The 10775-nt window shown below is 41.7% G+C and overlaps 2 protein-coding genes and 1 pseudogene across 3 annotated transcripts in view; 1 reads left to right on the forward strand and 2 right to left on the reverse strand.

The window, feature by feature from the left end:
• The window catches only part of Ctnna3 (catenin alpha 3), a 1089047-nt gene that overhangs the window by 119226 nt on the left and 959046 nt on the right, over positions 1–10775 (forward strand). The gene's annotated exons all lie outside the window — the stretch shown is intronic.
• Positions 1–10775, reverse strand: part of Lrrtm3 (leucine rich repeat transmembrane neuronal 3) — a 171079-nt gene that overhangs the window by 13912 nt on the left and 146392 nt on the right. The window lies entirely within an intron of this gene.
• LOC114637646 lies at positions 8657–9138 on the reverse strand (annotated as a pseudogene). Its single transcript, XR_003713773.1, has one exon. The product of XR_003713773.1 is annotated as a thymosin beta-10 pseudogene (transcript).

The following is a 10775-nucleotide window of genomic DNA, read 5'->3' on the forward strand; positions in this document are numbered from 1 at the left end:
CTGGATCCACATGGGACCAGCAACATCTGATTCTTTTTTAAAAAAATCACTTTCTTCCACAATACAAAAATTAAAGCACTTCCTAAACCTTGTACAGGTTTTTCAGTGATGTTATTACATCCTGATGAATGCTGAGTTTTTAAATCAAACTTATGAAATTAATTCAGAGTTTAAGTGAAGTTATCTGCAGCTAACTGAGGTAATATTGTAGATTACTGTAGATATGCATCAATCTCCATGAGAATGCTGAACCTGAGGTCAAATAGCATGTCCAATGTCCATTATGAAAAACCACTCAGAAAAATTTGATTCTGCTCAGAATTTCTTAGGAATTTATGTTTATATACACATTGGCATGAAATAATGCTTTTCTATATGTTTATCTATACATTCCTTCACACACACACACACACACACACACACACACATCTATTATTGGCAACTCTAAGGATCTTGAATGAAGAGAACAAATTCATGTATCTCACTTGCAAGAAAAATACTCTTCCTAGGAGGGCAGGAAGATGTGTTGAAAATGGAGTGTGAGACCTGCCATTTTTCTGAAGTATTGTACCTATGACCCTTGTTTGTACTGGGCACATGTTTCAATGGTGTGTGTTTGTGTGTGTGTGTGTGTGTGTATGTGTGTGTGTGTACCTAAAAATCTCAGCCACATTTGGCTATGGAAGCCTGAGGCTTTGTGGTGATTTTTATATCATCAGGGAACCCCACGTAGAGGTCTTCACTCCCTTGAACAGAACTTGGCATTCCACCATTTATATGAACAGTATGAAAAAAAAAAAGGAGAATCCTGGGAGAATTGTGGCTGTGAAAGATCTGTAATTGATTTCTTTGTTGTTAGATTCTCCGGCTTATCCCTTTAACTGACAACTCGAATGGTACGAGATCACCAATGGAAAAAATCATAAACCTTAATTTATAAAACAAACGTTAGTTAGATCGTACATGGGATGCATGCTTTTCTGTGCAGAAAGCTCAGTCTTTTATAGACATTACCAATTCATCACATTCTATCCTACTTTGCTATTTAAGTATCTATGAAAATGTGAAGGTATCTGTTATCAGTGTATCAAGACCAGACTAAGGGGTCGCGGTGATTCTTTAGTTTCTCATGGTTGAAGATGTCTCACGTAAAGGAATAGAGCCATAAGCATAAACAGTTTTTAATCTGACTTTCAATATCCGAGTCTCTACCCAGGTTTCGGTTTTAAGAGATATTAATGGAGTCCTGATAATTCTGTGAGGTACAGATAGGCACGCTGATAATGGGTAGAGACTTTGATAGGGACGCCTTTGTCGGTTTTCTCCTGTTATTCATCCTTTTTTTTTTTTTTTAATTTTTTTATTGGATGTTTTATTTACATTTCATATGTTGTCCCCTTACCCCATCCCCCACCCACCCAGGAACCCCCAATCCCCTCACACCTCCTCCTTCTTCTTTGTGGATGTAACCTCTATCTACCCCCCCACTCCCACCTCCCCACCCTCAAAACTCCCACCCCCTGGGGCGTCCAGCCTTCATGAGGTCAAGGATCTCATCTTCCACCTGTGCCCAGCAGGGCCCTCCACTCTTATATATTCAGCTAAGGCCCTGGATCCCTCCATAAGTGCTCCCAGGCTGGTGGTTTAGACCCTGGGAGCTGTGGTTGGTTGGTATTGTTGCTCTCCTCATGGGGCCACCAATCCTTTCAGCTCCTTCAGTCTTCACTCTAACTCCTCCATTGAGAACCCCATAATCACTTTAATGGCTAGTTGTGAGCATCTGCCTCTGAATATGTCAGACTCTTGAAGACCTCTGAGGAGACATCCATATCAGGCTCTTATCAGCATGCACTTCCTGACTTCCACATCAGCATCTACCTTTGGTGACTGCACATGGGATGGATACTCAGGTGGAAAGGTCTTCAGACGGCCCCTCCTTCAGTTTTTGTCCCTCGCTTTGTCTCCATATTTGCTCCCTTGAGTATTTTGTTGCTCCTTCTAAGAAGGACCGAATCACCCCCACTTGGTCTTCCTTCTTTATGGACTTCATGTGGCCTGTGAGTTGCATCTTGGGCATTTTAAGGTTCTGGGCTAATATCCAATAATCAGTGAGTGAATACCATGTGTGTTCATCCTTATCCATCAATGTTTGTGGATTTTCATCCCAGATACAAACTGCACCAAATATTTGACAATGATACAAGGAGCAATGGTATGAGGCACACTGACGGCCTAATGTCTGTCTGACACCATTCAAAACTTATGGGCAGTGCTATTCCCCTGTTTGGGGTTTTGAAGTGTTTAAGAGTAGAGAAAGCTGAGTACTAAGCAAGCATGAGCAGGTTCCCTTTACTCTTGGATGTGAAGCAACGACCTGCCTCCAGTTTCTGTCTTGGCTTCCCTGCATTGATGGACTGGAATCTGCAATTGTAAGCCAAATAACCCCCCTCCCCTTGCTCCTAACCTGCCTTTATTCATGATATTTTACCACAGCAACGGGAAAGAAAGTAGCCCGACAGAAATCTTAGACTAGTTGTAAATGCAAACAGAGATTGCTTTTAGTACTTGCTAACCTGTGATTGCTTAGATGGAAACATCTGAGCTCTGACATCATGTTTACTCTAAGAGATGCTACCAGAAGAAGGTAACTCCTCCTTGAACTGGAATTGTTGACCTTGGAAACTTGTCAAATTCTAAACTGAATTGGAGCTTATAAGGGGGACTATTCCAAAGACCTTATAAGTACAACTGACATATTTTGGATGGGTGGTTTAACTGCATCTTATTATTGCTGTTTGAGACAAGGCCTTGCCCAAGCTTGTTCAGTGCTTGCTGTGTGGTCCAGGTTGCCCTGGACAACATCTTAGCATCTTCCTTGTTCAGCCTTGGAATTACTGGGATTTATATTTTAAGGATGTCTTCATTTTGATTTTTATTATTAAGGGACATAAACCTGAGACTACAGTATGGGCAAATTTCTGGTCATCCGATAAACACACTTAAGATTCTTAAGATTGAGTTGTTCTTGTTATGTTGAAGCTGAACAATTCTTATCTCCTTCTACAGGGCAAGTTGAAGATACAAATTAATGCCTGGGAATATTGTTCAGTGGTAGAACACTTGCCTAGTGTTTATAACTCCATGAATTCAATTCCCAGTACATATGTATGTATGTGTATGTATGTGAAGAAAACAAATTACTGAAAAGGACATCACACATGTAAACCATCTGTTAAAATTCCAGTGATGCTGTTACAATGCGTGCAGTGGGCAGTGAAAAGGAACATGCTGGCATAGCAACTTCCTGTTTCACGAAAGAAAGAAGCATGATAAGTAAGACCATACTATGGACAGTACTTGAGATTGCATATCTTAGGGGCTAGCCCCCTGAAGAACACTGGAAGGTTGCTGTACCTATTGGCTAACTGATGTGTTGGTTGCTTCCTTCACACATGTGTTCAATGAAAGGACAGAGACAAGCATTTTGTTTGTATGTTATGGTGTAGAAAGTACATCTTAAAGCCATCTTTGATTCTGCAAATACCATGGTTTTGAAGAAGGCAAGACTCCATCTATAATAGATTAGACTCATGGGATCTAGAGGGAGTCAGACTTCATGATGTTTAATAATGCACAAGTCTTTAAGCACAATGCAGGCTGTTTAGTAGTCCCCTGATCGCGCTTGCCCTCCCTGACCCTTAGGCAAGCATCTGCTTTATTGTCAGAGCACACAGGCGGCTTATGATTGAGCACACAACTGCAGCATACAACTGGTTCAGCATCAGTTGATGTAGTTAATGGCTCCTGCTCATCAATCTCTGTGCTCATAATTTTATGGCCCATTCTCTGGACCCATCCAACCCTCAGCATACCCCATCAGTCCCAGGTCTAATATATAATCTTTAGATACCCTTTGACACTGACAGTTTATAATTGTCTGCCCTGTGCTAATTTAGAGCAAATATTTTATCTGTTGCTTCAACTCTATATCTTCGGGAGGTAAAGATCTTCCTGGAAACCATACATTCCCTGTCTCATTCTTGCAGGGGCTTTGCCTCTGGGCCACAGGAGTTATTTGTAGGACTCACATCACCCTGAGAAGCCTGTGGAGTAACTGGGAATTTGGTAGGCATGAAAGCAGTTCTGAACCTCATAGTACAGTGAATGCATTCCTAAAGACCGGGGCCTTGATCTTAGCCTTTACGAAATCTGCTTGGGGGCTTGGGGTTTTAAACTTCTGCCACGAGTGATATTGATTAAGTGTTTTCTGCCTCAACCATTAGCTCTCCTTCTGCTCAGTGCTGCAGTGAAATCACGGCTGGTGCCCTGGGAATCGCTAAGGCAATGAATCCAGCACTCATGACTTCAATACATTATTGAGAAGAAAGCACAGATGGACTGCAATGGAGAAGTCATTTGAGCTAGCTCATGTATTTGATAATTAATACATATAACAGAGGAAAGGAACAGCAAACGCGGGAGTAGCCAAACCAGATTGTAACTGAAATGTAGTATGAAAAGTATCTCATTTTCTTTTTAATGTTTAAAAATTCTCTGCTCAACACTAAAAAGGACATCCTTGTGTGCTTGAAAAAGCTGACAGCAGTTCAGTGATAACATTCTAGTGAATGGGTTTACATTTACTTTACTTTGGATCCAGTTTAAATCGCCAGTCGAGGCAGTGCAGGCTATCCTATTTCTTGAACATGAACTAAGGTTCAGGAGCTGGGCTGTGCCTTAGAAATTTCAAGATAACTAAGCATGGCTCTTGCTTTTGCGGGGGCACCTTCAGTTCTTCTAGGCTGGGGTCAGAATGGGTTATGAGAAGTGATGGCTCAGCTGAGCCCTGGAATATTACAGTGTGTGCATATGGAGGGTGACAGGCATATACATAGGCTGTAGGAGTAGAGAAAATGGGAGAAGAGGAAGGATGAGTTGAATCATTAGCGGTGGGCTTGGAAACACAGCGTGACTCTTCATGACTTACAGAAGAATGAGCTTGGGCAGCATAACCCCTGAGAACCACAGTGCTGGTGTTTGCTAAATGAATGTAGCAATCCCCTCCTTTCTGATTTGTTGTTAGTTCGAGGTTGATAGATGTATGCTTCCTAGGATAGTAAATCATCAGTAAATGAAAGAGATGATTGTAATATCACTACTGATACAAACACCCCACACACCCTCCATGCTTTCTCTTCCTGTCATTCCCACGCTGCTGTTTGAGTACATAACCAAAGTGAGCCCAGAGAATTAAGTAGTTTTTAAATGCTCTGCCGACAGTTGTTTCTCTGATAATTACTACCATTGCCACATTAATCTGTATTTGAGATGCTGTCCTATTGAAGTGCTCAAAAATGTATAACTCTGACTGTTAGACCGAAGGAAGGACAGAGAAACATTTGGACATTATCAGAATTGTTGACTTACTAGTGGAAAGGAGGTTGGTCCAGCATCAGGCATTAAGGTAAATATAAAGCACTGAGAATTTTAACTCTAGGATAAGATACTGACTTCCTGCTTGGCTGTACCATTCTATGCTCACCCAAGGGATGAGAAAGATGATGTCAACTGAGTAAATACCCATAAGCTTATACATAGGAATGCCAAGTAGTAAAATAATAACCTTCCCCTCCCTGTATGCCAGCAGGTTTACTTTGATGCCAAGACTCAATAAAACAGCCTAAGTGGGAATTTTTTTATATATTTCAGATTTTGGTTAATCAGTGAACCAAATAGCTTCCCGACTTCCATAGTTTTGTTCTATACGTTGGCAGCTTTGTTTTAAAATTAATTATGAACAATCAAATCACTCCAGAAGGTAGAAATTACCCTGTGGAGGCTTCCTTTTCCACCTGTATATAGCTGCTTTAATATAAACAACAGCAACAACAACAAAAAACCAAACCCAAAAGAAGTTGCCTGTTAACTGGACCACAATATGCTATTTTCTATAAAACACGTGTAGCTTTATTTCTTGAGAGAAAGGGGCATTCTAAAAGAAATTCGGGGAGTGAGGCTGGCGCTCATCCAGGTTACCTCACATTCCCTCTGCTCCAGCTCCCTGCCTCTCATCAGAAGGCACATTCAATTCTGTCTACAGAAGGCTTTAGGAAAAAAAAATTGAACAGTTATGCAACCATCCTTGCCTGAACTGGAGGAGCTTTGTGTTTGCGCTCTCTCCAGCATGTCTTAAGCATTATTGTGTGTTAATGACTATCCTTCCAATTATATCTCACGGTCCTGAGAACAACTACTTAACTTTTCTACATCTTAGCTGATCTTTTGGAGACGTTTGTGGATTTTCCCCCCTTCCTTATAGACCTTCCTGAACATACACACAAAGTTTTACCTAGTTTGATGTCTCCTAGATCTCAGATCTTGGATTTTTTTTTTTTTTGTCTATGTTCCTTCAACACCCATGGCAGTGTTGGTAGCAAGCTGAGCCATAGCCATGGATATGTGTGTTTATGATGCTACTGAACATTCTTCTGAAAAGTAGAGTTTCTTATGCACAGCTTGTGTCCATAAATCACCCTCATAATCCCTACTACAGTATGGTCAGAAGAACATCCAGGAAATAAAATTGGAAGTGTAAATCTTGCCTCTAAAATGTATAAATATAGATTTTGCTTTGCTCTCTCTCCTAGGTGTTATGAGTTATCGGTGCTTTAACTTCATAGTGTAGGTTTTAGATGAACTAGATTAAGAGTATCCTAGAAACTGTATCTATAGCTCAAGAAGCTCTTAATGGTTGCATGGAGATCCCATAATCAAATAGTTGCTGCTGTATTGCACTACCCCGCCCCCTGCCACTCTCCCTCATATGTGACTTGCTAGCATCACCTTGAGCTTTAAGGATTGCATTGATAACATGTTAAGAGGTAATATAAAGCATAATAATTGTCTGGATTCTACTTGACTGGGTAACTGAGGAGTGATATTCCTCTTACCCATCTTCTCAGTCACTTCTCTTGCCGGCCCTTCCTTCCCTTGTTTCAAATAGCAACTGTTCCCAGCCTGTCTCAGAGCTGTGGACACTGTACACTGGTCAGTAAAGGGGCATCATAATCATGCAGCCCTGCAATTTTTTTTTTCCTCTCCGGAAAAGTTCTTCACATCGGATTTGTTTTCTTGGGTCAAGCAAAAGTCCGAGAGCCATGCTCTTACCTGAGGGAAATTCACCAGTGATTTTGAGAGGTAAAGATAGTAAGCTGACAAAAGGCATGGCCCCTCACTCCTCAGAGGCTATTGAATAATTTTTATTGATCCTGGATGGTTTGAATTTGATTAAAGTGATTGGGAACCAATGGAAGTTTTTAAACTGGAGAGTGGCATCAATCTGGGCTTACAAAATAGGAATCTAGAGAAAAGAAGATGCTAAACATGAGTGTCTGTGTTCAGTGATGTTAGGCTACCACTGGAGGGTTCAGGAAAGAAAAAAAGATATGACGTCAGTGTGGTAGTAGCCATGGAAATAGGAAGGGGCTGAGCAGGTTTCAGAAGCCTTGGGGTAGAAGGATAAGATGGGTAGACCAAAGGATTAAGGATGGAGGTGACCAGTTCAAGTTTCATATCCCCTATTGTTAGGAGTCTTAGCTATGGTCTCCCTCATGTTTCCATTGTCCTAAGTTTCTAACTCATCCAAGAGATGCCACACCCCAAATTCCAGTTCTCTCTTCCCCTGTCCTCTCCACATTTGATCCCTCCTGTTCTTCTCTCTACTTCTTCTCCAATCCAGTTACCTCCCTCCGCACCACACCCCCATGTCTATTCTTGTGGAAGAGTGAAGGAAGGATTGAAGGACCCAGAGAGGTCAAGGATACCATAAGAAAACCTACATACTCAACTCACTGGAGACCATAGGGACTTACAGAGACTGAGCCACCCACCAGAGAGCACACATGGGATGGAACTAGGCCCTCTACACATGTGTAACAGATGCACAGCTTGGTCTTCATGTAAGACCTCCTAACAGCAAGAGCAGGAGCTGTCTCTAACTCTGTTGCCTGCCTTTGGACCCCTTACCCCTAATTGGGCTGCTCTGTCTAGTCTCAATAGGAGATGGGCCTCATCTGACTGCAGCTTGATAGACCAAGGGGGGTTGATATACATGTCAGCCCTCCCCCTTCTTTGAAGAGGAAGTGAGGGGGACAGAGGGAGAGGATGTGAGAGGGAGGATCTCGGAGGAGAGGAGGGAGGGGAATCTGCAATCAGGATATAAAGTAGATACTTAAATTAATTTTAAAATATAGAGTAGAGGTGAATGAACAGGATAATTAATATTCAGGATTCAGAATGCAGAAATGCTCTAGTATTTGGACATCCTCTGAAACAGGATGCATTTCAAGGTCAACAGGCTTGAATTTACTTTTGCTCAGAGTTTGGTATGAAAATAAAAAGGCAAAGATACAGTCAACAGAGATAGTCAGGAAGCAGATTGTCTAGCTCTGAAGGTCAGGAGAAAGGCCCGTGTCAGAGCAATCAGGCTATTGAGATGGCATGTCTACAAATTCTCTTTATTCCCATAGAGTGTTTTTTTTTTTAAGGTAAGCCAACCATTCCTTTAAAAAATTTTCCTAGTTTGTGTTGTCATTTTACTACTTTTCTTAATCACATTCCCATGGCTATGTCTGGTTTCCCAGGATTTCATTCTTAATTTTTTTTTTTTTTTGCCACGAGGTGTGTTTTATTTTCATCAATCATACAAATAATTTTCTATAATATCCCAGGGCAAACCGGTGAAATTTGGCAGTCCGATTAGTGGGGGTCCCCTTCAGAGACCCGCGGGCCGGTGGCATCGGCATGGAGTGCCCGGGTTCACAGTGCAGCTTGTGGCTCGCGTCCATCTTGCAGGTGGCTCTTCCTCCACATCACGAGGGGGTGTTGGAGATGACGAGTTGGGGTGGGGTGGGATGGGGAAATCTTCCTAGGCTTTTAGGAGATTTCACTCCTCTTTTCCTGTTCAATGGTCTCTTTGGTCGGCAGGGTGTTCTTCTCCTGCGTCTTGGTTTTCTTCAGCTTGGCCTTATCGAAGCTGGCAATTTCCCCCATGTCCGGCTTGTCTGCCATTTTCTTACAACTCGTGGATTCTCGTTCCGAGCTCGCGCTCCAGGTGCTCCCACTCGCGTTGCTGCAGCAAGAGACCTCATTCTTAAATTTTAATTCATTATTTTTTTTTTCTTCTGTCTGAATGAAGCATGATCTCAAAGCATGGTATCTGAATCCAGAATTTTGCAATACCCTTATAGGTTTTCAGGTAAGACACTGCTGTGTTCTCAAGTAAAATCTGACTTACTTTCTAAAGAGAAGGGCCTTGTACCCTTATGGGTTTCTAGAAATGATTCCTGCAGGTAGAGTCATCCATTTGCACCCCTATTCATCATTGTAAAATGTGGTTTATGATGCTCCTCCTCATTTACTGTGCTCTTTTGCCATAACTAGCCTTATAAGTGACCTTGAGCAAGCCACTGCCCTTACTGTCCCCTCAATAGTAATAACACAATCTTCTAGGTTCAAGGTGGCCTTAAGACCTATGAAGATTATGTTTGAACAAACTTAGGGATGAGGATGAGGGAAGGCTGTTAAAAAGTTTTAGCTCTTTGGAGGAACCAGATCTTATTAAATTATTCAGGATGTAATAAAGGGGGCTTTATAAGATCCTTTCCCTCCTCTTTCTACATACACTAAAAGACCTAAATTGCAGCTAAAATGGAGAGATGGAGGTTAGGAACATTCCCAGAAGCGATAAGCGGTACTGGCTGCGTTCTACTGGAAAATTCTATCATTTTTCTTTTTTTTTTTTTTAAGAAAAGAAGAGGGCCTTATATAAAAAATGAAGGAAAAGGAAATTGCATGTGCAGATGTGAGATGCCATCTGTGTTTCTAGATTTCTTCCACACTCCACACCTTCAGTAAAAGAAATTGTTGATTGAAAGCTCAGATTTTTGCTGGCTAGCTTGGTAAAAGCTTCCTGTGTGTTGCTTATCAGGGATTTTAAAAATAGATGGCTCTGAATGAGGGGAGTTAATTTTTAGCCCTATTGTTCTGGCCTCTGTAACTCAGGAAGCATGTCATTAGTGACCCCACACTTCCATTCCCATCCAAAGCGATTAATAATATGGAGAACTTACAAGGTGCCCGCAACACACTGGGGCCTCTGCATCCACTCAGGCTTCAGACTGCAAATAGCATTCTTTGCCTCCAATTGCAGCCTGAGTCTATGTAATTTCTTGGCCTGGAGCAGGATCCTGTGTTGTGACTTTGAGGAACTCAACCATTGGTGTAACCGCAAATAGGCGGTGTCATGAAGTTAGAGACACATGGCTCCATTTTGTATTCTTGTTTCTTTCTGATCTTAATGCTGTCAGTGTCCAATCTGTGCCAAGGCCCAGGCTCAGGTCCACTGTGGTTTCTGTTGCCCAGTCCCTCACCATGACTTAAGTAGAACGAGCTCCCATATCAGCTTAACTCTTTACCCTGATCTTATCTCTAGTGATGGAATAAAATATTTCCTTTAAATCTGGACCTACTTTCTCTACTTTGATGGAAAATAGGCTTCAGTGTGTTTCCTAATCGTAAATGTTCTGAGCGTTATATCTTTACATGTATTTATTGGGCACTTTTAATGGTATTTATTTATAGAAGAATTCCAGGGAGAAACAACTGTGGGTTCTGCTCTGTTTAACTGTGGATGGATCTGAATCTCCTGGTATCAGTAGCTTAGGGAAATCTCTCTCTCTCTCTCTCTCTCTCTCTCTCTCTCTCTCTCTCTCTCT

Source organism: Grammomys surdaster, unplaced genomic scaffold (genome assembly GCF_004785775.1).
Source record: "Grammomys surdaster isolate TR1022 unplaced genomic scaffold, NIH_TR_1.0 125363, whole genome shotgun sequence".
In the NCBI taxonomy this organism is placed as follows: Eukaryota; Metazoa; Chordata; class Mammalia; order Rodentia; family Muridae; genus Grammomys; species Grammomys surdaster.